The sequence below is a fragment of the Rattus norvegicus genome, chromosome 20 (assembly GCF_036323735.1).
Source record: "Rattus norvegicus strain BN/NHsdMcwi chromosome 20, GRCr8, whole genome shotgun sequence".
Taxonomy (NCBI): domain Eukaryota; kingdom Metazoa; phylum Chordata; class Mammalia; order Rodentia; family Muridae; genus Rattus; species Rattus norvegicus.
Window position 1 is genome coordinate 8,007,797 of NC_086038.1, and position 23,868 is coordinate 8,031,664.

The window sequence follows — 23,868 nt, forward strand, 5'->3', positions numbered from 1 at the left end:
TATAGATGGCTGTGTAACCTGCCCAGCTTGTGGGCTCCAGTGGTCTGAGCAAAGTTTCCCTTCCCTTTCTCACCTCTGAGATCTCCTGGCACCATGTGAGTTCTTCTCCAGACCTCCCAAGGGCCAATGTCCATCAGAGATTTAGTTCATTGTGTATTATCCCTGCTGTCTGCTTCCCAGAGTCCTCCTGCGCTGCTACAGGTAGGCTGTGCATAGAAGAGACTCTATCCCCCCCAAGGCAACTCCCCATAAAGCCTCGCCTTTTTAACCCCTTGCTGCCTGTCTGTGAGTAGCAAACCTAGTTGATAAAACTTAGCGTGTGAGCACGTGAATGTTTCGTTCCAGCTGACTGGAGCACCTACCAGCGTGCTATGACCTCCTCCGTTCCCCATCTCTGATGCTTCTCCTCTGGACCCTATAGATTTCAATACCCAGCTAAACTACCCTCCACTCTGAAAATAACGATGCTCGATTTACCTCGGACCTCCAGAAAGGATCTCATTAAACTTCCTGACGACCACAAGGGGCAGAGATTCTGATTACCCATACCTCACGTTGCAGAGAGAACGCTACTGTTCCAGGAACTGGTTTAAATAAGATACCAGCGCTAACAAGAGAGGTTACGGAGGATTGGGAAGACATTGGGTGACGTGTAGAAAGTGGGCGGTGAGCTCACAGGAGTTTATTATCCCAATGGTTTCTGCCCACGTGGGAAATTTCCCTTTAATTAAAGGTAAAATTGTGAAAAAGCAGAGTCAGATACTGATCAGTGGATGAGCTCACTTGGCAGATAGTTTCATCTCTCTAGGATTAAATGAGATAATGTGTATAAGGAATAGAGCAGTTTTCTCTGCTAGGGAATTGCGTATGACTTAGGGGTGCAGTGCTTGTCTGGATTATGCAGGGCCCTGGGTTTCATCCCTGGAACCATTCAAAACGTAGTGGCACACGCCTTTAGTCCCAGCACTTGGGAGGCAGAGGCCAACCTGAGTTCAAGGCCGGCCTGGTTTGCAAAGTGAGTTCCAGGACAGCCAGGGCTACACAGAGAAACCCTGTCTCAAAAAGCAACAAAACGACAGCAACAACAAAGGCATAAATAAACAAACTGAAAGCGACTGGGTTGCTATTCTTTTTTTTTTTTTTTTTTGGTTCTTTTTTTCGGAGCTGGGGACCGACTGGGTTGCTATTCTTGATGCCGTTATTACTACTACTGTGTGAAGCCTGACCTCTGCCCTGTGCTGTCACCCCAGTGCACTGTCGATAGTCCAAGGCCTCTCCGTCCAGATCTCCGTGGGCCAGCGCCATTCCAGGGGCAGCCTCCGCACCCCAACCTGTCTCGCCTGTCTTGGGGAGACGCCCCAGCACAAATATCCCCCTCCCTACAGTACTCCTTCAGGATCAGCCAGACATAGAGCTGTGGCAGTCACCCACACCAATTGCCCCAGACATTGGGGCGGAGGCTCCCCTGCCAGCCCCGTGTGCCACTCCCAGCCGCCCACGGCAGAGGGCGGCCTCCCCGGCTCTAATTTTAACCCTGAGGAAGGTGCCAATCGCTCATTTTCAAAGCTGTTTCAAAGTGACTCTGATAAGCAAATTGCTGGCAGCCCCGGCGGGTGATTATTCCTGCATTAATCAGGGGGAAATTATGCCAGTTACTGATTAACTAATTACGGCAATCAGATCGGCTGGGAGAGCAGGGCAGAGGGAGCGGGCCAAGGTAAACAACCCGGGGAAGGTGAGGCAGGCATTCCGGCTGGAGACAGGACAGGGACAAGACACCTCTTCTCTTCCAACTCCTACTCTAGTACTCCCGCCAAGTAGTCCCTGAAGCGGAAGCTGGGTGACTAGCCCACTGGAGGAAGCCAGGCCCATTCACGAGACAAAGAAGTTGTGCTTTTCCCGGCCTTGCCGGCGCGGTATGTGTCCCCATCTACCATAGAATGTGCGCTCTGGCCTTCAGGAGGCCATGGCTGATGGAGGAAGGTTTTGGGGGAGGAGTGAGCATCGACCGGTTTACAGAGAGGCTGCAAGTCGAATCAGGTTTGACCTTGAAGACCTCTCCATGCTGGCTTCCTCCCCACCCCACATCGAGGGACAGGAATGAGCTCAGGGGCCTCACAATTCTTGCAACCTCACAATCCCAGTGTTGGGGTGAGGCCTAGTGGGTGCTCCCCAACCTTTTGTGTTAACCTCCTGCCCTCCTGCTTCCAGGTGACTCTCCTGTGTGATGGGGGTGGGGCTGGGGGATGTCTCACACTAGAGCCCGCTCAACAGCATTCCAACTGCTCACTCTATTCATGCGCCACTGAATGTGAGAGGCTGGGCAGTGCAGAAGCCTAGGGACAAGGAGGGAGGGGACAGAGGCTTTCTCCTAGTGGCCTAATTTGGGAGAGCTATGGAGGGCAAAGGGGTTGTTGTTCTCTCTGACTCCTCAGCAGGGTAGAAGTGACCTGGTACTGCTCTTCTTTTTTTTTTTTTTTTTCTTTTTTTTTCTTTTTTTTTTTTTTTTGGTTCTTTTTTTCGGAGCTGGGGACCGAACCCAGGGCCTTGCGCTTCCTAGGTAAGCACTCTAACCACTGAGCTAAATCCCCAGCCCCGGTACTGCTCTTCACTATTGGGTTTACGGGGTCCCCACGCTCAGGTTTGAATCTCTCACTTCCCATAATGCTCCTCTGCGTGGTGTCCCCTGCCCTTTGGTGGGGGGAGGGCTGTCCAGCTCTGGGAATGGCCGCCCTAATAAAACTTCTTCGCAGGGGTTGGGGATTTAGTTCAGTGGTAGAGCGCTTGCCTAGGTAGAGGCCCTGGGTTCGGTCCCCAGCTCCGGGGAAAAAAAAAAAAAAAACTTCTTCGCGGATTTCCAGGGTTTGGCGGTCAGCAGCTTCCAGCTCTTGTGGCCACGTAGATTCAGCAGCAGGATGGATTCCGCCAAGCAGGCCTGCTGGAGGCCGAGGGAGTGTGCACTTTGACCCAATGGGACCTTCGGGTCTGGATGAGTTGTAAGCCTTGAAGGCAGAGTGGGCGGCTCTCAGTTGAATGATTTTGCAGATTGGAAAGGCCTTCTCTTCCTCCCTTTCTCCTCCTCCTCCTCTTCTTCCCCTCCTTCCTTTCCTCTTCCCTTCCCTCCTCCTCTTCCTATCTCTTCTCTTCCTCCTTCCCCTCCTTTTATTCTCTCCTTTCTCTCTTTTCCTCCTCCTTCCCTCCCTCTCATTTCTCTCCTCTCCCTCCTCTTCCTCCTCTTGCTCCTCCCTCTCCTTCCCCCCACTTCTCGTCTTCCTTCTCCTCTCCCTCCTTCCCATCTTCCCCTTTCTCCCCTCCCCCTCCCCTTTACCAGGATAAGCGTCGTTTAAAACAATGTTTTTATTCATTCTCTGAGAATGCCATATAACGTCGTATCTTTTTTTTTTCTCTCTCTTTTTTTCGGAGCTGGGGACCGAACCCAGGGCCTTGCGCTTGCTAGGCAAGCGCTCTACCACTGCGCTAAATCCCCAACCCCATAAGTCGCATCTTAAGCATGTTCTCACCCTCCCCTTCTGCCTACACAGGGAGCCATCTCCATGGCGGCTAGCAGAGGAGCCACTGGGAGGCCCACAGGGTGCGCACAGAGCCGCGGTTCTTGGTCCCTGGAACATAAGATGCTGAGGGTCCCAAAGATCAAACCTTCTGCCAGTTCCCAGATCATCAAACCCTAACCAGCCTTGTCCCTGTGACCCGCCACCAGCTATAAGTGAGTCGTGAGACATTGGCCATTTGACCAACCCAAGACAGGCCTGCCTCACTCAGGGCTGGGTCTTCCAAGCCACCCATCACGTGGCTACCTTAATGTCCTGCGGTCCTCTACCTCGCAGCCTGGTGTGTGGCCCCTGCCTCACCGTCTCCCCACCTCAAACTAGCAGCCACTGTCCCTGGTGGCAGGGAGCAGGGTGGAAGGAAGACAGGGAGGCAGATCTGCGTAGCAGAAAGCAGGGACGGCTGTCAGGGGGCGATTTAGGGCGATTGCTTTCTGCAGGGCACACGGTTTCACTGCAGCAAATATTTCCTCGGCGTTGCTACAAGACGTGCATTTGGCAAAGCGCAGCGGGCCTGCGGGCCCTGCTCTCGCTGGTAAAGAGGCGGGCGGGCACAGCTGATGGCAGGAGTAAATCTGAGCTCACAATTAAAATCTCTTTAGAGATTGCGGCCAAGTGACTGATGGATAGGACCCCAGGCTCCATCCGTCCCCTCCACGCTCCCGCGCCAAGACAGATATCGACAGGACATCATAAATAGCCTCCCGTAGGCTGGCAGGAGGTGCGGTTGAGGGATTCAAAGAAAGGGCTGAATGGGACTCTGTTCCGCAGGACCCTGGGCAAGCCGGGGCTCCCTGCAAATCACCTCGCATGAGCGGGGAAGGTGGTTTATCTCTTCTATAAATGAGTGCGGTCTCCTGCGCTTGAATTTTGAGACCTCCTGAAACTGCAGGGGGCGCTCTCGGAAGTTCTGTCTTTCCGGAACATTCCTCCTTTTCCCCAACACCTATGGTAGCAGAGGTGTTGGTGACCACAAGCATCCTTCTTTTTGGCTACTTTGGTGCATGCCAGCCTAATTCGAAACCACCAGAGCCCGCAGTACTCATCGGTGTGCTAGGCCAGCCCTTTCCCCCACTGCCTTCCCCATGATGGTCAGTCCTGACCATTGCGATTAACCTGAGAGACATGCAGGAAATTACCACAGAACACCCCTGGGCCCCTGTGAGAGTTCTGTCCTAACCAGTAATTTAATCTCTTGACCAATTTGAAGTTGATTGGACTGGGCCAATGATAGGGCTGGGCGGAGCTTGCTGCAAAGCCTGACAACCTGAGTTTGATCCCCCAGGATCCACATGGCAGAAAGAGAGATCTAACTCCAACAAGATGTCCGCCGACCTCCACACATACACTATGGCTCGTGCACCCCGTCCCCCCCCCCCCCAGTAAATAGATTAATTAATTAAAACATTTTTTTTAAATCGAAAAGGTTATCCGGAGGGGAGCAGCTGTAGAAGGTGGGGTGTCAGTGAGGGTGTGTGTCTTTGAAGGATACATCCTTCCTGTTTGTCCCTCTGGTCGCCGTGAAATGAATCCCTCCGAGGAATGCTGAGTCAGCCAATCGTGAATGGACTTTCTGAAACTGAGCGAGACACATCTTCCCTCCTCTAAGGTTGGCTAGGGCCTCTTGTCACAGCCTGGAGACGTGAAGTGACACCTGCTGCCATATTCCCCGGGACCCTCCTCAGTCAAGGCACATACACCCATCTCCTTGGGTGTGAGACTGCATTACATCGAGATACCAGTTCATTTTGATTCTCAGGCTGACTTGCTCTCCACCCGGTACCCTTCCCTCTCCCTCCCTGGGCTGCACACAACACTACATGCGTGAACCTGACACCGTGAGCGTTGTCTGTCACATATTGGTGTCTAGCTTTCCTGGCTAGATAGGAGCCTCTGGAGGACGGGAAAATTGCTTCAAATTATCTCTGGGGTCCCCAAGTCCAGCACGGTGCTTGGCACACAATGACGACTCGCTGAATAATTAATGGGACAAACGCAACGAACAAATTAAATGTTCTTGTCAATTACGAGGATGCAGGTGAGGAATCTTTTCTTCCCAGGGAGAAAGAAAGAGGCAAGGGAGAGCCTCGGGAGTTAAAAAAACAACTTGGCTTCAGCTTTGTTTTGAGCAGGGAATATAAAACATCTCATCGATCTGCCTTTTAAATTAAGAACAGGAAACAGTAAAGCCATTCGATAAATAAAACATAATAAAAACACCTCAGCCCCAGAGTATCGCTAATTAAGGGGGACGGAGAGAACAAAGGGGGGAGAGAGGAGGAGAAATGAGAGACGACGAACCAGAATGAAGGGCAGCAAGGTGGACAAGGAGATACAGAGGCTACAGGAGGATGGACAGCCACTGGGACATGGCAAGAGGACACCTCCGTGTCCCAGCGGATGCTGGAAAACGAGGGAAAGCCGTGTAGACGAGGAGACTTCCCTGCCAACGAGAGTTGGTTGGACACCTAGAGGAGAACATACCCTCTCTACATGCAGAAGGAGAGAGACAAGGAAGCTTGTGGAGCCCCGTGGATGGAGGAAAAAATCCCGATGGCTGATCTGGACCTGTGTGTGTATGGGGGGTGGGGTGGGGATCACTGAAGTTAAAGCAAGTGAGAGTGGAAGGCTGGGGAGACGACTCAACCGTTAACATAGTTGGCTGCTCTTGCAGAGGACCCAGGTTCAGTTCCAGGGACCACCACATGGCAACTCACAACCATCTGTAACTTCCGTTCCAGAGATTCTCATGCCCTCTTCTGACCTCCCTTCTGAGCCCGGGCACACAGTGCACATACACAACTTGCAAACGAAACACATGCACATGAAAAATAAGATAAAGAAATCTTCAGAAGAAGAAAAAAAAAAACCCAAAAAGGAACCGAGGAAAACCATCGGGAGGAAATGAGTCACAGGTGAGCCAGGCATTTAATGAACAGGACAAAGCATTTCCTACTGTTAGTCACACAGACCGAGGGCTTCATGTGGCTGGGTATGTTTCAGGGCTGTGGCAACTCTAAAGAGCAGACAAGCATAGGAGAACAAGACTGGGGAGAGTCAAGGAAATTTCCCAGCTCATCACACCGGTGTCATCTGATTCCAGACTCCATGCCTTATGTGTCCCTGTGGCTGCTTTGGAAAAGCCACACGGGGAAGGTAATAACAGTTCTGGAGAACATCAGTCATAAGCCCTCCTCTCCATTGTCAGTTTGGTGGCATCAAAAATTGCCTAGGAGATGGGCTTTTCTGAACATGGCTGTGAGGGAGGGGCTATCTTGTTTAGGTTAACTGAGGTGGGAAGATTCGCCCACTGTGGGTGGCCCATTCCCTAGGTTGAGACCCTGGGCTCTATAAAATGAGCTAAGTGTTCAAAGTGCAGAAAATAAAGGACAACTGAATGCAAAGGGACCCCTGTGCACCACCCTCTTCCAAAAGCTCAGGGACCACCTCAGAGGGAGAGGTAGGAAGGTTGTAAGAGACAGAGGTCAGAGAGAACCAGAGCAAAACAGTGACTGCTGGGCATGGCAGGACCACTATGCTCAAAGAACTCAAAAAGCAAGCTCCTGCGGGTTACCTGCACAAGAACTATACAAAATCAAGCCAGTCGACATTCTAGTGTGAAGTGGGAAGGGATTCTTAAGCCCTCACCCCTAAACGAGGAGCTATGGAAAGTCAGTGGCTACAGGGATGGGGAACACAGAGCCAATTTTTTTTTTTTTCCGGAGCTGGGGACGGAACCCAGGGCCTTGCGCTTGCTAGGCAAGCGCTCTACCGCTGAGCTAAATCCCCAACCCCGCCAATTTTCTTTAGGGTGTGACTCCTGGTAAGCTAACTCTGTTCCCTCCAGTCGATGTCCCCATACCCAGGAGTATATCGGCAGCACAAATTGGAATTAATGGGCCATTTTAAAAAGAGGACACAAAGTTTCAGGAGGGAAAGGAGGTGGGGATGGGTGGAAGGATTCAGGGAGAAAGAATGGGGGGGTTGAGTTGATCAAAATAATATCACATGAAATTCTCAAAGAATTATTTAAAATATTTTTAAAGATTTATTTTTATTTTTAATTCTGTAAATGTGTATGTAGTATGTATGTATGTATGTATGTATGTATGTATGTATGTATGTGGGTTCCCTTAGAGACCAGAGATGTTGGATCCCTTGGATATGGAGTTATAGGCAGTTGTGAACTGCCTGATGTGGGTCCTAGGAACTGAACTCAGATCCTTTAAAGAATCAACAAACGCTCTTAACCTCTAACCCATCTTTCCAGTCCCTAAAAAAAAATTTGTTGAAGTAAACTGAGCACAAGCATTCACTGTCTTTTGCTTCCTGACACGATGCCACCGACTGCCTCATGCTTCTGCTGTCTTGATTTCCCCGATAGGATGGGTTGTATCCCCCGGAAGCATGAGATCCCTTAAGTTGTTCTGGCTGGGGTATCTCATCACAGCCTCAGAAGAGTAACTATGACCCAGAGCAAGGGAATGACAGTTCAGGGAGAACCTTGCAGACAGAGCAACTGCCCATCCAAGCCCCCTAAGAGACCCTAAGACTTATGGGTACTGAACTGAGAACCTAGACAGAAGAAGGTGAGATCTCCTATGGGTGGGTGGGTCTGCCTTTCCATGTCAGCCTATCTACAGGACCTGGAGACTTGTACTTCCTGACCCAAAACATCAAGACTCCGAAATCTGGGTCTTTCTTATCCCACATGCTCAGAACCTCAGGTCCTGCTCTCCAGTACCTAGGAACCTCTCCCCCCCTTTTTTTTTTTTTTTGGTTCTTTTTTTCGGAGCTGGGGACCGAACCCAGGGCCTTGCGCTTCCTAGGTAAGCGCTCTACCACTGAGCTAAATCCCCAACCCCCTTCTCCCCTCTTTTACTCAATCTTAGATCCATCAGGGTTTGTCTGGTCATGTGCCAAAGGGATCAGACTTCAAATCTGGAAGAGTTAAAGAGCCCCCCACATTCCCCATGTCCCCGACAGGTTTCCTGAATATCAACCAAAAAAAAAAAAAAAAAAAATAGATGTGTTTGAGTTGAGGAGGGCCATGAATGAGGAAGTGGAGAGGATTTTGTGAATGAGCATCTTAAATCCCAGCCCCAAATCTGCACTAGCTTAACACACACAGCACCTCTCAGTATCTGTACAGGTCACCTGGGTCCTACCACTCATTCTTTTTCCTGTAAGATAAGATGGTTTGAGTGTGTGTGTGTGTGTGTGTGTGTGTGTGTGTGTGTGTGTGTGTTTAATCAAATTTGTGGGTGCCCACAGATGCCAGAAGAAGGTGTCAGATCTCCTAAAATGGGAGTCACAGGAAGTTGTGCGTTTCTGTGAGTGCTAGGAACCAAACCCAAGCCCCTCTGCCAGAGCATTTAACTGCTCAGCCGCGTCTCTAGCCCCTTCACAATTCATTCTTTTCTCAGTCCAGGCCAAGTTTCCAGAATCTCCCGGGACCTCAGCCAGTCCCCACCAGTGGATTTTAATTGCCTGACAAAAGTAATACCAATATTTATAAGGGAACAAACACGGATACCATAAATAAGTACATTACTGACTCATTGAATTAATTAGTGTTTAATTACTCGAAATTACCATCAGTTACTACCAATTACCCGAACAACGAATGCATTCTTTCTCCATTACAGATGGCAATTTCCAGGGCCAAACCCAGAGACCTGAGCTGTAGGGAGCAGCCTCTGCCCTGGGGTTCTGCTCCAGCTCCCCTCCCCCACTGCCCACCTTGGAATGGTCCACCTGCTTTGTCACATTCCAGAACACCAAGCGCCAGACTGGTCACCAGGGACACATCTGCAGACTAAAGAGACAAAATTTTTGTCCTTGTAGAATTCACAATCCAGTAGAGGATGAGGGGGGGAAAAAGCTTTAAAAAAGATGGTTAAAAAAAACAAAACAGGGGTTGGGGATTTGGCTCAGTGGTAGAGCGCTTGCTTGCCTAGGAAGCGCAAGGTCCTGGGTTCAATCCCCAGCCCCCCCCCCCCCCCGGAAAAAAAGAAAAGAAAAGAAAAGAAAACAAAAACAGGCAGGAAAAGCAGACACCTGTGGAGTCAGGTGGTGATGGTAATGTTTCAATAGGGTCCTCAGGAGCAAAGAGTAACAAAGACGCCACTCTCCACCCCCTCCCCCAACATCTGCGCCCTAGGATACTGCTTTCCAGGCACAGCATCGCCTGAACCTCCTGACCACTGGCTTCTATGAACTGGGGGGACCTCAAGAAAAGCAGATGGTGGCTGCAACCCATTCTCAAAGTTCTCAGCCGCTGGTTTGCCCTTTCAATATAGCATCTCCCCCTTTTATCTTTTTCAAGATTTGTCTTTCAATAATGTATAACCCTGGGTGTCTGGGTATGGGTATGGGCGCGTGAGTGAAGTGTTCTTGGAGGCTTAGAAGAGGGTGTTGGATCCCCGAGAGCTGGGGTGACACTCCGTGTGAGCTGCCAAACATGGGTGCTGGTGACTGGACTCAGATCTACAAGAGTCTCCCCTCTTCCCCCCTCTTCCCCCTCTCCCCTCCCACCTCTTTTTCTCCCCTCCTCCCCCTCCTCCTCTTTCTCCTCCTTCTCTTGAGAAAAAGTTTCTCTGTGTAGCCCTGGCTGTCCTAGAACTGGCTCTGTGAGATCCACCTGCCTCTGCCTCCCGAGCCCTGGGATTAAAGACGTATGCATCATTTCACCCAGTTTACACCAGCCCTCTTAAATTGCTACTTGTCAGCTACTTGGTTACAGCATCCAGAGAGGGTGATACTTGGTTACAGCATCCAGAGCAGAGAGGGTGATACTTGGTTACAGCACCCAGAGAGGGTGATACTTGGTTACAGCATCCAGAGCAGAGAGGGTGATACTTGGTTACAGCATCCAGAGAGGGTGATACTTGGTTACAGCATCCAGAGAGGGGACTAATCCAGAGGCCATAGCAGAAAGGATGAAGGTGCTGATGGATTACAGTGAAAAAAAGACAAAGGAATTGTGGGAGACTCCAAAGTTTCTCATCCAAGCAACTGCAAAGATGTCCTGGGATGGGAAAGATTTGGGGAGAAGCAGCTTCTCTGGGGGGAAATGTGGGACTAAGGTTGAAATTGCTTATTAGAGGCACAAACTGGAACCGAGGCTCTAGTGTAGGCAGGCTGGCCCTCACCTGTGCCCCAAGGGCAGGGATCTTCTCTGAGTCTCCTTAATTGGGTTAAGACACTGAACTCCTCCTTCAGTCCCCTCCTTTCTGGTTTCCTGGCAGAAGTTCACTCTAACCAAGATCCTTTTTTTTTTTTTTTTTTTTTTTGGTTTTTTTTTTTCAGAGCTGGGAACCGAACCCAGGGCCTTGCGCTTCCTAGGCAAGCGCTCTACCACTGAGCTAAATCCCCAACCCCGATCCTTTCCTCTTGAATGGCCGAGTGCCCAGGAATGACTGCATCTGGGAACTGGGAAGGAGAAGAAACAATGGCACCCGGAGAAAAAGGATTCCTACCAGGTTACAGCGCACGGGAGGGAGGCTGTTTTTATCTTTCCGAACCTTAGGAAGCCTGTGCCAAAAAATAAATGTGGATTGAGAATAACCCCAATCTCACTTGGGTCAGAGCAATCAAAATGTAATTGGGTTTGTGAATAACTAATGTTTACACTGATGTTGTCCTAATAGGACGATGAGACCTGTAGATGTGACTGTCATCTCCTCCCTGTGAGAATCTCAGGTTTTCACAGAAACTGGGTCAGGCAGGGGGAGATAGAGAAGCTACTGTCCGGGGCTAGGGGACCGGGATGGAAGAAGGTAGTTCTCCAGGCAGAGGCAAGAAAACTGGAGAATAACAGTAGTGTTTCTATGTGGTGTTTAGTAAGCACCTGCTGCATACAAGACAACACATTTCTCTCCTGTAACCTCACAAAATGATCCGTAATATCTCCCCCACCCTTAACAGGTAAAACCATGAAGACCCTGGTGAGTGGTGGCTCTAGGCTTCCCATGTGGTTGGTCAGTGGTACAACCAAGCCCAACGTGAGGTGTCTGGAGCCAAGCTCTTCTGATGATTCCCTTCGCCTCCCGGGAACTAGGGGAGTCATGGGAGAAGGTCACTGCTTCCTCTGGGAGCCTCTGAGAGATGACATAAGTCCAGAGCAGAGACAGACAAGCTGTGACAATTCTCATTCTCTTGTTTCTGCAATCCACGCTATAAGGGACAATTTGGGGACTGGAGAGATGGCTTGGTGGTTAAGAGCAGTGGTTGCTCTCGCAGAGGACCTGGTTTTGAATTCCATGTCTCCAGTTCCAGAGGATCTGAGGTCCTCTACTGACCTCCATGAGATCATCAGGCGTGCACTCAGTACACAGACCTATGCACAAGCAAAAACAGTCGTGCACATAAACATAATAAGACAATTTTTTTTTAAGGATTCTTGAGACATCTTGGGAATGAGACCCAAGTCTAAACTTGTAACTCATTTGTGCTTCATACACATCTTAGGCATCCAGGCTGAAGATGTAATTTTATTCACTCTCTTTAGAGCACCTGTGTTTTGACTCGGACCTGTCACATGAGGTCAGGCTTCGAGTCTCCCACTTACCACCTTTATGTCGCCATTCAAAGTGTTTTAGCTTTCAAGGCATCTTGACTTTGGGTTTTCCTGATTAGGGATATTTAGTCTGACATCACCTAAGCTGGTTCAGTTCCATGACTGGGTGGTGGGACAAGGGGTAATTAAATGAGTATGGGGATGCTGTATGTGACCCTCTTTGTGCTACGTTAGCTTGGCAGGGTGAGTGACATTTGTCACTGTGATGTGGCGATATTTCTAGAGACCTCCGGGGAAGCTGAACAGGGGTCAACATTTGCCCCACCCCCAGCAGAGAAACCTCGGGTGCGGGGAGGCCGGGGCTCAGGGCTTCCTGTAGAACCAGCTTTATTGCATTCCGTGTTCTGGACAGTGTAAGCGATGACCCTGCCTCTCCAGAGGGACAAATGTGATAAATAACCACGGAGGACAAGCGGGAGGAGGCGGCCCAGACGCCAGAAGTCATAAGTCTCTGTCCAACTGTATGGCAGACTCATTACAGAAAGCCCTGGGGCCATCCCAGGCTTCCGGCCCGGGACTCCTGAGAGCCTCCAGTGTGGGGGTTCCTGATGGGTCTGCAGTTTAGCACTGAGGGCTCAGTGTCCTCACCCTTAGCAGCCCCCTTATTTTTTATACCAGGTCACATATTCCCACTCTGTCTCAGTATCTAGAGATTCAGGTCTCTAATTCCTGAGAAATCTAGGAAGGCATCTGAAAAGAGTTCTTTTTTTTTTTTTTTTTTTTTTTTTGGTTCTTTTTTTCGGAGCTGGGGACCGAACCCAGGGCCTTGCGCTTCCTAGGTAAGCGCTCTACCACTGAGCTAAATCCCCAGCCCCCTGAAAAGAGTTCTTAAAAAGAGACTGGGCCCTGGGTTCAGTCCCCAGCTCTGAAAAAAAAGGAAAAGAAAAAAAAAAAAAAAGAGAGACTGGACATATGAACCTGGTGGCAGTTGTATTAGCTATGCTAGATTATAACATATCCAACAAGGTTGAAAATGTAAGGTGAAATCGTGTTGTGTGTGTGTGTATGTGTCGTCCGGATAAAACATCAGTTAATATGTGTATTCCTTCTGTGAGACTAACATAGGGCCATTTTTCTTAGTGTTAATTGTCAATCTAATACAACTGAGAATCACTGAGAAATCTCAATAAGGGGTTATCCACATTGTTGGCCTCTGGGCGTATCAGTGGGAGATTGTCATGTTTGATATAGGAAGACCCAGCCCACTGTGGGCAGCACCATTCCTTAGGCAGCAGGAAAATGGAACTGGGCACAGGCAACATGTGAGCATGTCTGCATTTTTCTCTCTCTGGCCCTGATAATCGTATGATTAGCTGTTTGACATTCCTGCTTGAGTTCTCCATAATAATAATAATAATTTCCTCTAATCCGGAAATGTGAGCTGATGTAAGTAAGTCCCTTTTTCCATGGTCTTAGGTGGCAGGGCAGGCTACTCACATCAGGCTGTTCCTCACCACCCTCACATCTTCAATTCCCCCTGTCTTCACAGTGCTCAGATTGTTCCCTTTCTCCTCTCCCATCTCTCTACCACACACTTGCACACTGTAGTGAATACCTCAGTGGGTGGGTCACTTAGCAGCCGGCGGGGCACCTCTGGATGTCTTGTGCCTGCCATCTTGGGTATTCATCTCTGATTCCTGAAAGACAGAACAGATGCTTAGAAAGGCTTGTTGGGGGGTTGGAGATTTGGCTCAGTGGTAGAGTGCTTGCCTAGCAAGCGCAAGGCCCTGGGTTCTGTCCCCAGCTCCGAAAAAAAGAACCAAAAAAAAAAAAAAAAAAAAAAGAAAGGCTTGTTGACCGGGGATGACATACCCAGAACTGGTGAGGTGAGTGGTCACACCCAGGTTTGCTCAACAATGTTCTAGTAGCCTTCCCTGCCAACCTGCCCCATCTAGGCTTGAATGCTGGCCTCAATCACTCATCTTCATTGCCTTTCAAGAAAAACATGGTGGTGTGACCCCAAGCCGTGACAGCTGCCTCACAGGCTCCTTCATACTTAGCTTTCCACTAAAGGGAGCTCACCTCTTCCCAGCTGCCTCCTTGGATCCGGTAGACTCATTTGCAAAAAATAATTGGTGGGGGTTAAATGAAGTCTTGGTGTAGGCAGGGGAATATAAAAGAGAAATCGCTACAAAGTAACAAGCAAAAAGGCCCAATAGAAGCCAATAGAAGAACTAACAAAGGTTCTGCACAGATAACTCCCAAAAGAAACCAACCTGATTGGCTGTGAGCCTGTGAAAGAGCACTCCACTTTATCACCAGGGAGACACAGACGCTAGGAGAATCCAGCTTTGGTCCTTTGCCTGCTGGTGAGGATGCTCATGGGAATACGCAGTATTGGGTATTTAAGGGAAACTATTTGATAAAACTACCAATTGCATAATCATGACCCAGAGACTGACTCCTAGGGAACTGACACTGCATGGGAAGTTACATGTATGTGTGCCACATGATTTAAAAAAAAAAAAACAAAACAACCAGGTAGTCCCATCAGTGCAGCCCATAAATTACAGTTGTGACAGTTAAGCAGTGCTGACCAGCAGCAATGAGATGGGTGGACACGTTATGCAGTGTTTGTATTGTGGAATATTATGCATCCATGAAAAATGGACATCTACAGTGGCTTCCAACACAGATGAGGGTCAGATGCAACCTGGGGAAAAGAAACTAAATAGGAGGCTGTGGATAACATCACAGAACTATGATTACAGCACTCGGGAGTTGGGGGACAGAGGTCCTCCTTGGCTGCATAGTGAGTAGAAGTCCAGCCTGGGCTACATGAGCTCTTGTCTCAAAAAAGAAAAAAAAATCCCTGCACCCAAGGCGCAGGGACCAACGCATAAGAATGGCTGGAAAGACTGTAAGAACCAGAGGACCAGAGAGTTTGCCCGTGAGATTGTGTTTCCTGGTGACATCAGAAGCTAGGCTCATAACCATCCAAAAACAAGCTGGACAAGGGTGACACCGATGGTCAAGCCAAGCTGGACAGGGAGAAGCCAACAAGGCCTTAACCCTATACTAAGAGCTATGGGCAACGGAGGATGTCTGGGAATGGGAGATATGGTCTTCCTCAGGGAAGAGCGCACCAACTGGTTGTCCAGAAGCAAATAGTCATCCTTGAAAGCATTCCTACAAGTAGCATCGTATGGACCGAGCAGGTTATATTTAGGAATGTGCCTGTATGTACATATACACATACATATACGAATATGCATGCAATAGCAATTACTGGAAAAAAGAGGCCATGAATTTGAATGAGAGTGGGGAGGGGTATATAAGAGGGGCTTAGAGGGGGGTTGGGGATTTAGTTCAGTGGTAGAGCGCTTGCCTAGCAAGCGCAAGGCCCTGGGTTCGGTCCCCAGCTCCGAAAAAAAAAAAAGAACCAAAAAAAAAAAAAAAAAGAAAAGAAAAAGAGGGGCTTAGAGGGAGGACAGGATGAGAGAGATACAATATTATAATAAAAAAAACCCATAGGGGTTGGGGATTTAGCTCAGTGGTAGAGCGCTTGCCTAGGAAGCACAAGGCCCTGGGTTCGGTCTCCAGCTCCGAAAAAAAGAACCAAAAAAAAAAAAAAAAACAACAACAACAACAAAAAAACATAAACAGCAAAAAATAAAACTATAACAATAAAGGAAATAGAATATATATGCATTTCATATATATACATATATATATATTTCATAAACAAGAGGAGCTAACCTGCGTTGTTAGAAGCCCTGGGGACCCTTTTTTTAATGGGGTGACCCTAGTGGGGCACTGTTTTATTTCTTGCTCTGGGTGGTAATATTATATGGTATGTCACTCTGGAAAGTCACAAGTTGTATGCTCGCGACGAGAGAACTACTGACCTAAATGTATGTCTCAATAAAATAGTTGTGTGGGGTTTTTTTTAATAAATAAAAATTGGGGGGTTGGGGATTTAGCTCAGTGGTAGAGCGCTTGCCTAGCAAGCGCAAGGCCCTGGGTTCGGTCCTCAGCTCCAATAAATAAATAAATAAATAAATAAATAAATAAATAAATAAATACATACATACATACATACATACATACTGGGCATGTCGACGCTCACCTTTAGTGCCAGCACTCAGCAAACAGAGGCAGGCAGATCTCTGCGAGTTCAAAATCAGCCCGGTCTACAGAGGGAGACCTATCTCAAAAAACAAAGGGAGAGAGAGAGACAGAGAGTGAGAGAGAGACAGAGAGACAGAGAGACCAAGGAAGACAGGCAGAGAAAGGCTGACCATCAATGACTGGAGAACTAATCACCTTCCCCCTCTCAGACATGGTCACCAGTCTGAGAGAAGGAAACAGTGTCACAAGTGTCAGGTCTCCACTGAGGAAGGTGACAAGACCTCTTACAATGTCCTTGAGAAGAAATGGCCCAACATGGCCCCGGTGGTCATGTAATGAGGTGGATTGATCCGCTGTCCCCAAAGGGTGCTGATTAAGGGAGCCATGTCTATCCTCAGGGAAAGTTTTAGAGCCTCGGGGCTCTGTCCTCAGCCTGGGCAAGGGAAGGCTCTGTTATCAGGGACAGCGATGAAGACATAATAGGCTTATCGCATTTGCCGGTGACACAGAGCCAGGAGGGAGAGGGAGGATCGGGCATGAGGAAGCAAGATCCAAAGTGATGTTGGCAGGATGGTCAGGAGCAGCGAGCGTAATGAGGTGAAATTGGGTGGAGGAAGTGGGGACCGGCCAGCCCGAGATTGAGGCTAAAAGAGCATTTTGTAAGAACAAGTCCAGGTAGTGGTGATGTCTCCGGCGGAGAAAACACGGACCTTCCTGCCCAGGCCTACCTCAAGGCTTAGCTCTGACCAAACACCCAGAATGCATTGCCAAATTAATCCTGAAATGAGGAATGGTGGCCCCTAACAGACACCTTAGCCTTGGGGGCCATTTGATAAAAGTCAGGGAGTGGCATTTTATGTCCTGCTCTGGTCAGGCTGTCAACTCAGTCCTGAGGCCACCTAAAGAGACAAAAATAGAGATGGGTTGTATTGGTAGAAGGCTTCTTTGGCACGCACACGCCTGAATTAGATCCCTAGTATTGTATGAACTGGGAGTGGGAGGCAGAGGCAGGGGGATCAGAAATTCAAGGTCATCCTCTGCTATGTACACAGTGAGTTTGAGTCCAGCCTGGCCTACATGGAAACCCTGCCCCAGAATAAATAAAGGGATATGAACGAATTGTTACTAAGTCAGGCAAAACCAAATCCCTTGGTTTTAACATTTTATTTATTATTCTGTCTCTCTCTGTCTCTGTGTCTCTCCACGTCTCTGTCCTCTGTCTCTGTCTGTCATTCTGTCTGTCTCTGTCTGTCTCTGTGTCTCTGTCTCTCTGTCTCTGTCACTCTGTCTCTGCGTTTCTTTGTCTCTCTGTGTCTCTGTGTCTCTGTCTCTCTGTCTCTGACACTCTCTGTCTCTGTGTCTCTGTCTCTCTCTCTCTCTCTCTTCTTTTTTCATCTTTACATAAGTTTGGAGGATCAAACTCAGGTCACCAGGATTACTCAGCATCTATCTCTCTGGTCCAGAGACCTTGTTTTAGGGACTGTAACAGTCACATAACCAGCAAAAGAGAAGCCTGGAGACAGGACCAAGGCTGGACTGGCAACATCCCCAAGAACCTGCAAGCTCCTACGGCCTCCCTCCACTGCCCCAGGACTCAGAGGCAGATCCAATGACTTCACCATGTGTCTGACGTGGCTTCTGTTTCAAAGCCACTTACTTGAATGGTCCCTCTCTGAGCTGCTCGGAGGGGCTTTGACAAACAGATCTGCATGCAGGGACCTTCTGCACGGTCTGCAAGCGGTGCTTGTCTAACCGGAGCCAGTTTAGATTCCTCTTCCTCCTCAATGGCCCCTTCATCACGCTCGTCCTCACCGGGAGGTGCTGGAATGGTCATGGGCACTGAGAAGACCCAGCTCAGGGAAAATTGATTAGAGGTCTGTGTCGACTGAGTCTAGTGGATGTGTATATTTGATTCTCAGCCCTTTGCACACCAGTTGTCACCAGCCATCCTAGGGAGATAATGACATTCAGGAATACTTCTAGGTTGTAGAGATGATTTCTTGGGTGAGGGCCCCTGAGGACTTTGGTGGGGGGGAGGGTCTAATTCCTACAAATTGACCTCTGACCTCCAGGTGCACACTATGGCATACGTATGCCCCTCACATACACCTGGGCAAAATTTAATAATAATAATAATAATAATAATAATAATAGCCAACTAAGGGCTAGAGATGTGGCTCAGTGGCTGCTCTTTCAGAGGACCTGAGTTTGGCTCCTAGCACCCATGTCCAGAAGCTCATATGCACTGTAATGGCAGTTCCAGAGTATCCAGCTCCCCTCTTCTGGGCTCTAAGGGCACCTGTCTTTACCTGCACACACACACCCCACAACCCACATATACACATAATTAAAATGATATAAATAAATCTTTTAGGCTGAGTGTGGTGGCGCATACCTTTAATCCCAGTGCTGGGGAGGCAGAGGCAGGTAGATCTCTGTGAGTTCAAAGTCAGCCTGGTCTATAGAGTGAGTTCCAAGCTAGCCAGGGATATGCAGTGAAGCCTTGTGTCAAAAAGAAAAAAGTCTTAAAAATAATAAATATTTTTAATTAAAAAGGAATATTCTTATTCCCCATAAGGTTGACATCTTCAGAAACAGGACACAGAGGTACAGGGTGGAGGTTAGGACTGGAAGTGTGTAGTCAGCAGAGAAGAAATAGAATCTTGGGCTGGAGAGATGGCTCAGTGGTTAGAGCGCTGGCTGCTCTTCCAGAGGTCCTGAGTTCAATTCCCAGCAACCACATGGTGGCTCACAACCATCTGTAATGGGATCTGATGCCCTCTTCTGGTGTGTCTGAAGACAGTGACAGTGTATTCATATATATAAATAAATAAATCTTTTTTTAAAAAAAGAAAATAATATCTCAAATAATATCTCAAATATATAGAGCCAAAAAAAAAAAAAAAAAAAAAAAACCACTTTTACCTTCAGTTCCACCGGAACAAGTGCCTTTTTCTGGCCTCCGACAGCACTGCACACATGCATTCCATGGGCCAACACATGTGAGTGTACACGTACATGCACTCGCACACACACACACACATACACATACACAACATAAAAACAAGTAAATCTAAAAATCAAAAACAAATATATATATATATATATATATATAGAGAGAGAGAGAGAGAGAGAACACACACGCTCACGCACACTCACACACGCACACACACAAAACAAAACCCCAGTAAGTTGGTCCCAAGCAAGTTACTATTCATGGGCCAAGCTCCTAAAGCCTGAAAGAGGAAACAAAGAGTTGCACGTGAGCCTCATCCGAGCATAGACATTCAGAGGGAAAGAGCTATACAAAAGGGACAGGCATTCTTCAAGCCCCGCCCCCAGCATCTCCTGAGCATTCTCATTAGTTCCTCTAAGCATGGATGGGAAGAACAGACCACCACATGTCCTATCAGTCAGCCACACTAGACCCCCTGTTTCATAAACACATGGACCGTTCCCCTCATTCCAAGGAATTAGTGTCTGAGGGGAGCAGATAGCCGAGCCGCCAGGGAGGCTTGTTAAAACCTCTGATGGCCCCTGTGGCAGGGTTGGGATTCAAAATACGTGGGATGGGACTGACAATGGACGATCTCCCAGATGATGCTGTGATGATGGATTCTGGTCCAGAGGTCATGATGCTCACAGAACATCTAGTGACTAAAACCGACTGACACCTTCCCAAGGTCCAGGTATCCACAGGTGTGTAGCTATCCCTCAACTGCTGGGAGGTCGACTGCTAAGGGCTCCCAGCTGCCGCTTTGCTGGGGTTTACCTTCTGTTGATGGAAAGCACCTTTGAGGTACACACACACACACACACACACACACACACACACACACACACAAGCACACGGCCAATGGCCATTGAAGAGGAGGTAGAAAGGAGCTCTTCTCCCAAAGAGCAAAACAATTTTGCACTCTGTGTGCGTTCCAGGCCTTGTGGGTTTAGCCAAGACTAACATTTCACATCCTTGCCCCACCCCCACTTGAGGGATTCCTGAAGGGTGAAAGCGTGTGCGTGCGTGTGTGTGTGTGTGTGTGTGTGTGTGTGTGTGTGTGTGTGTGTGTGCTCCGAATCTTGTAAGCCCTGTCTCAGCCTGTTTCCAGCAAGTCTAAGACACACAGCAGGCAGTGCGGTGTTTGTGGAATCAATGAACCAGAGACACAAGAGCCTTGAGTGGGCAAGCCCCCCCCCTTCCTGGTCCCCCAGCACCTCTCTCAGGTCATAGGACCAAGGGCCATGTGGCTGAGGTTGGCAGGGCCTCTGTGACCTCAGCCTCCTTGGAGTAGCTGCCATCCCTGCCCACTGTGCCGTGTTCAGGAGAAGCTGTTGCTGCCTCCCGGATGGATTGATTAATTAATTACCACCAGCCTGACAGCTCCAGGCTGCTGGCAGGGCCCTAGGCTCCCCTCCCGGCTCCTCTTGGCAGGTGAGGTCTTCATTTCCCAGCACTTGGCAGAGTTGGGCTGGGGAAAGGTGGAAACTAATAGAGACGGGAGGGGGCGAGGAGAGAGGGGACACAGGGAAAACAGAGAGCTCCTGCCCAGGGCCTCCTTGCGGAGAATCCATTCCACCATCCTGACTTAAAAAACCAGGCAAATCTGAAGATTTGCCTCTAGTGTCATGGTGTAGAGAGAGAAGGGTAACACCTGGGGCTCTTTACTTCCCAAGCTGGCTTTCAGCCTGCATTAGAGGGCAATTAGGAAGGAGAGGAGGGGTTTCTAGTAACTTCATGGCTTCTTACCATAAGCCATCTTCACTAGCCCAAGCATCCCAGCTGGAAACAGAACAGAGCAGACCAGAGCAGACCAGAATAGACCAGTACAGACCAGAGCAGACTAGTACAGATCAGTACAGATCAGTACAAACCAGTACAGACCAGTACAGACAAGAACAGACCAGTACAAACCAATACAGACCAGTACAGACCAGAGCAGACCAGAGCAGATCAGAGCAGACCAGAACAGACCAGAACAGGAAAGCTTCAAGGCATCTGCTCTGGGAGGGGCTGGGAAGGACCAGGCTGCTTTCACTAGTTCTTCCCTTATCTTCTATCTCCCGAGACCCTCTCCACCCAACCCTGTTCCCTTCTTGGCTGGGAAAGAATGGCTAGCAGGCAGGTGTTTCTATGATTAATCACATCTGGGCTCACCCAGGGAAAGGGATGTGGAATGGGGCTCTTCTGAGAGAGGGAAAGGTCCCCAGGCCCCATAGCCTCTCTGTGTGGCCATGTCCAAACAGATTCCCTCCTCCACCCTCCTCTGTCTCCCCTCCCACCCCCCAACTCTACTCTGGTCACTAGGCTGAAAGTTGATGTTTGCAAGGCCACTTATGGGGCTCCATGCCATTTGGGGAGCAGATGGAAATTCGTCTCCACGACATTCGTTTCTTCATCTTTGAAAGGGGGACAAAATTAATTTCAGTCCAGAAGTGGTTGGGGAAGAAAGCTAAGCACGTGGCTCAATTGGTAGGGAGCTCACCTAGCATTCCCAGCACCAAACTCGGGGATGGTGACACACATTTGAAATCCCAGCATTTTAGAGGCAGAGGCAGGAGGGTCTATTCCAGCTTATCCTCAGCTATAGTGAGTTTGGGGCCAGCCAGAGATACATGATGACACCATGTCTCAAACAAACAACAACAATAACAATAACAAACAAAAAGATGCTAAAGCCAGGAATGGTGGTACACAGTGTAATCCCAGCTTTGGGAACAGAGACAAAAGAACGAAAATGCTAAAGCCACCATTGGCAACATCGTGAGTTCAAAGCCAACCTGGGCTACAGGAGACCTGTCTCCCACTTAGCCCAAGATACAGTGGTGGCTTGGATTCTGGTTTTGGAATTGCTCCTGCCCAGCTCAGAGACTTAGCCTCCTCACCACCTGAGCTTCTGTAGCCCCGGCTCCATGAGACTCATGGAACATGGTTATGTGGCTGCTCCCCCTGCTTTAAACATGACCACTGCTATCTTGAATCAGAGCAACTCTGAGTAGCTGGCCAGAGGGACTAACAAGGCCAGGCCTAGAACTCTCATGGGAGATGATAGAGGCACGTGAGGCCCCTTCCACTTCTCTCAAAGGCTGTATAGGAGATAGAAGGTCATCTAGGCATTAGAACTCTGGTTATTGGTGTTTTAATATAGGCTCTCGTGTAGCCCAGGCTAGCCTCAAATGCATTATGTAGCCAAGGATGACCTTGAACTCCTGCTCCTCCTACCTCCACTTTCAGAGTACTGAGACCTGGGCCACCTCCCGTGGTTTATTTGGTGCTGGCGATGGTGAGTGCTAAACTAGACCCCCCAGCTCTGGGGCATAGCTGGGGTACTTTCTGACAGTGTGGCTGTCTTTCAAATCACCTGCTTGCTGGTTTGAGAAGATTGGCTTGAACAGAAAACTCTTTGGTCGACAGTCCCGACTTCCTACTTGGGATGAATGGAGTTTTCATTACATCTCCCTAGGAAAAGCTACGTGACAAGCATTTAGAGCAGGGCCTCTGGGGGTCATTGAGATGGCTCTGCAGGCAAAGGCACTTGCTCCCAAGTCTGATGACCTGAGTTAAATCTCCCAAGTTCCACATTGAGGAAGGAGAGAACCAAGTCCTGAAAGGTGTCCTGGACATCTCCTTAATTAAGTAACTCATTAAAAAGGTTTTTTTTTTATTTGTTTGTTTTCTGTTTTCTAAAACAATGTTTCTCTGTGTAGCCCTGGCAGTCCTCAACTCCGTTGACCAGGCTGGCCTCGAAGTAACAGAGATCCACCTGCCTCTGCCTTCCAAGTGCTGGGATTAATGGCATGAGCCACCACCACCCCGCTTAAAAAGAATTTTATAAAAGAATTTAGAACAGGGCCTGGCACCTTGTTAAGTGCCCTAACAGTACATGGATCTGAATCTTGTAACCTCTGTGATGGTTCGTGTATGCTTGGCCCAGGGGGTGGCATTATTAGGAAGTCTGGCCTTGTTGGGAGTAGTTGTGGCAGTGTTGAAGTATGTCACTGTCGGTGTGGGCTTTAAGACCCTCATCCTAGCTGCCTGGAAATCAGTCTTCTCCCGAGAGCCTTCAGATGAAGATGTAGAACTCTCAGATCCTCCTGCACCACGCCTGCCTGAATGCTGCCATGTTCCCGCCTTGATGATAATGGACTGAACCTCTGAACCTGTAAGCCAGCCCCAATTAAATGTTTTCCTTATAAGAGTTGCCTTGGTCATGGTGTCTGTTCACAGCAGTAAAACTGTAAGATGACCTCTAAGCCGCTGTGGTGTGAACAGCCCATGAAGTGTGCCCAAGAAGACCAAACACACCGCAGACGACCAACTCTAACATTCAGGGCTTGTGAAAAATGAATTCCGATTTCAAAAATTATTCAAATTGCTGGGGATGGGGGTGCGTGTGTGCTTCTTAGAAAGAAGAAATCCAACATTATTCTCCATTCCGTTCTCATTGCTCCCTAACTGAAGTACTTAGCCTCCTGCCAGCTGCGCGGCAGGCGCAGAATAAACATTTGTTGAAGAAATGAATGAGTGACAGACAGGTGGACCACTTCACAAATGTGAAGACTTAAGGAGCTGGCCTGGCAACAGCCCCGCCCCCGGCAACAGCCCCGCCCCCGGCAACAGCCCCGCCCCCGGCAACAGCCCCGCCCCCGGCAACA

The 23,868-nt window shown here is 48.9% G+C and overlaps 1 long non-coding RNA gene across 1 annotated transcript; it reads left to right on the plus strand.

The window, feature by feature from the left end:
* Nucleotides 1-1,731: 1,731 nt before the first annotated feature.
* Nucleotides 1,732-9,455, plus strand: LOC120098917 (uncharacterized). The gene is made up of 3 exons (XR_010060767.1): nucleotides 1,732-1,916; nucleotides 3,543-3,724; nucleotides 6,308-9,455. It is a non-coding gene; the product is annotated as an uncharacterized LOC120098917 (long non-coding RNA).
* The last annotated feature ends 14,413 nt before the right edge of the window (nucleotides 9,456-23,868 follow it).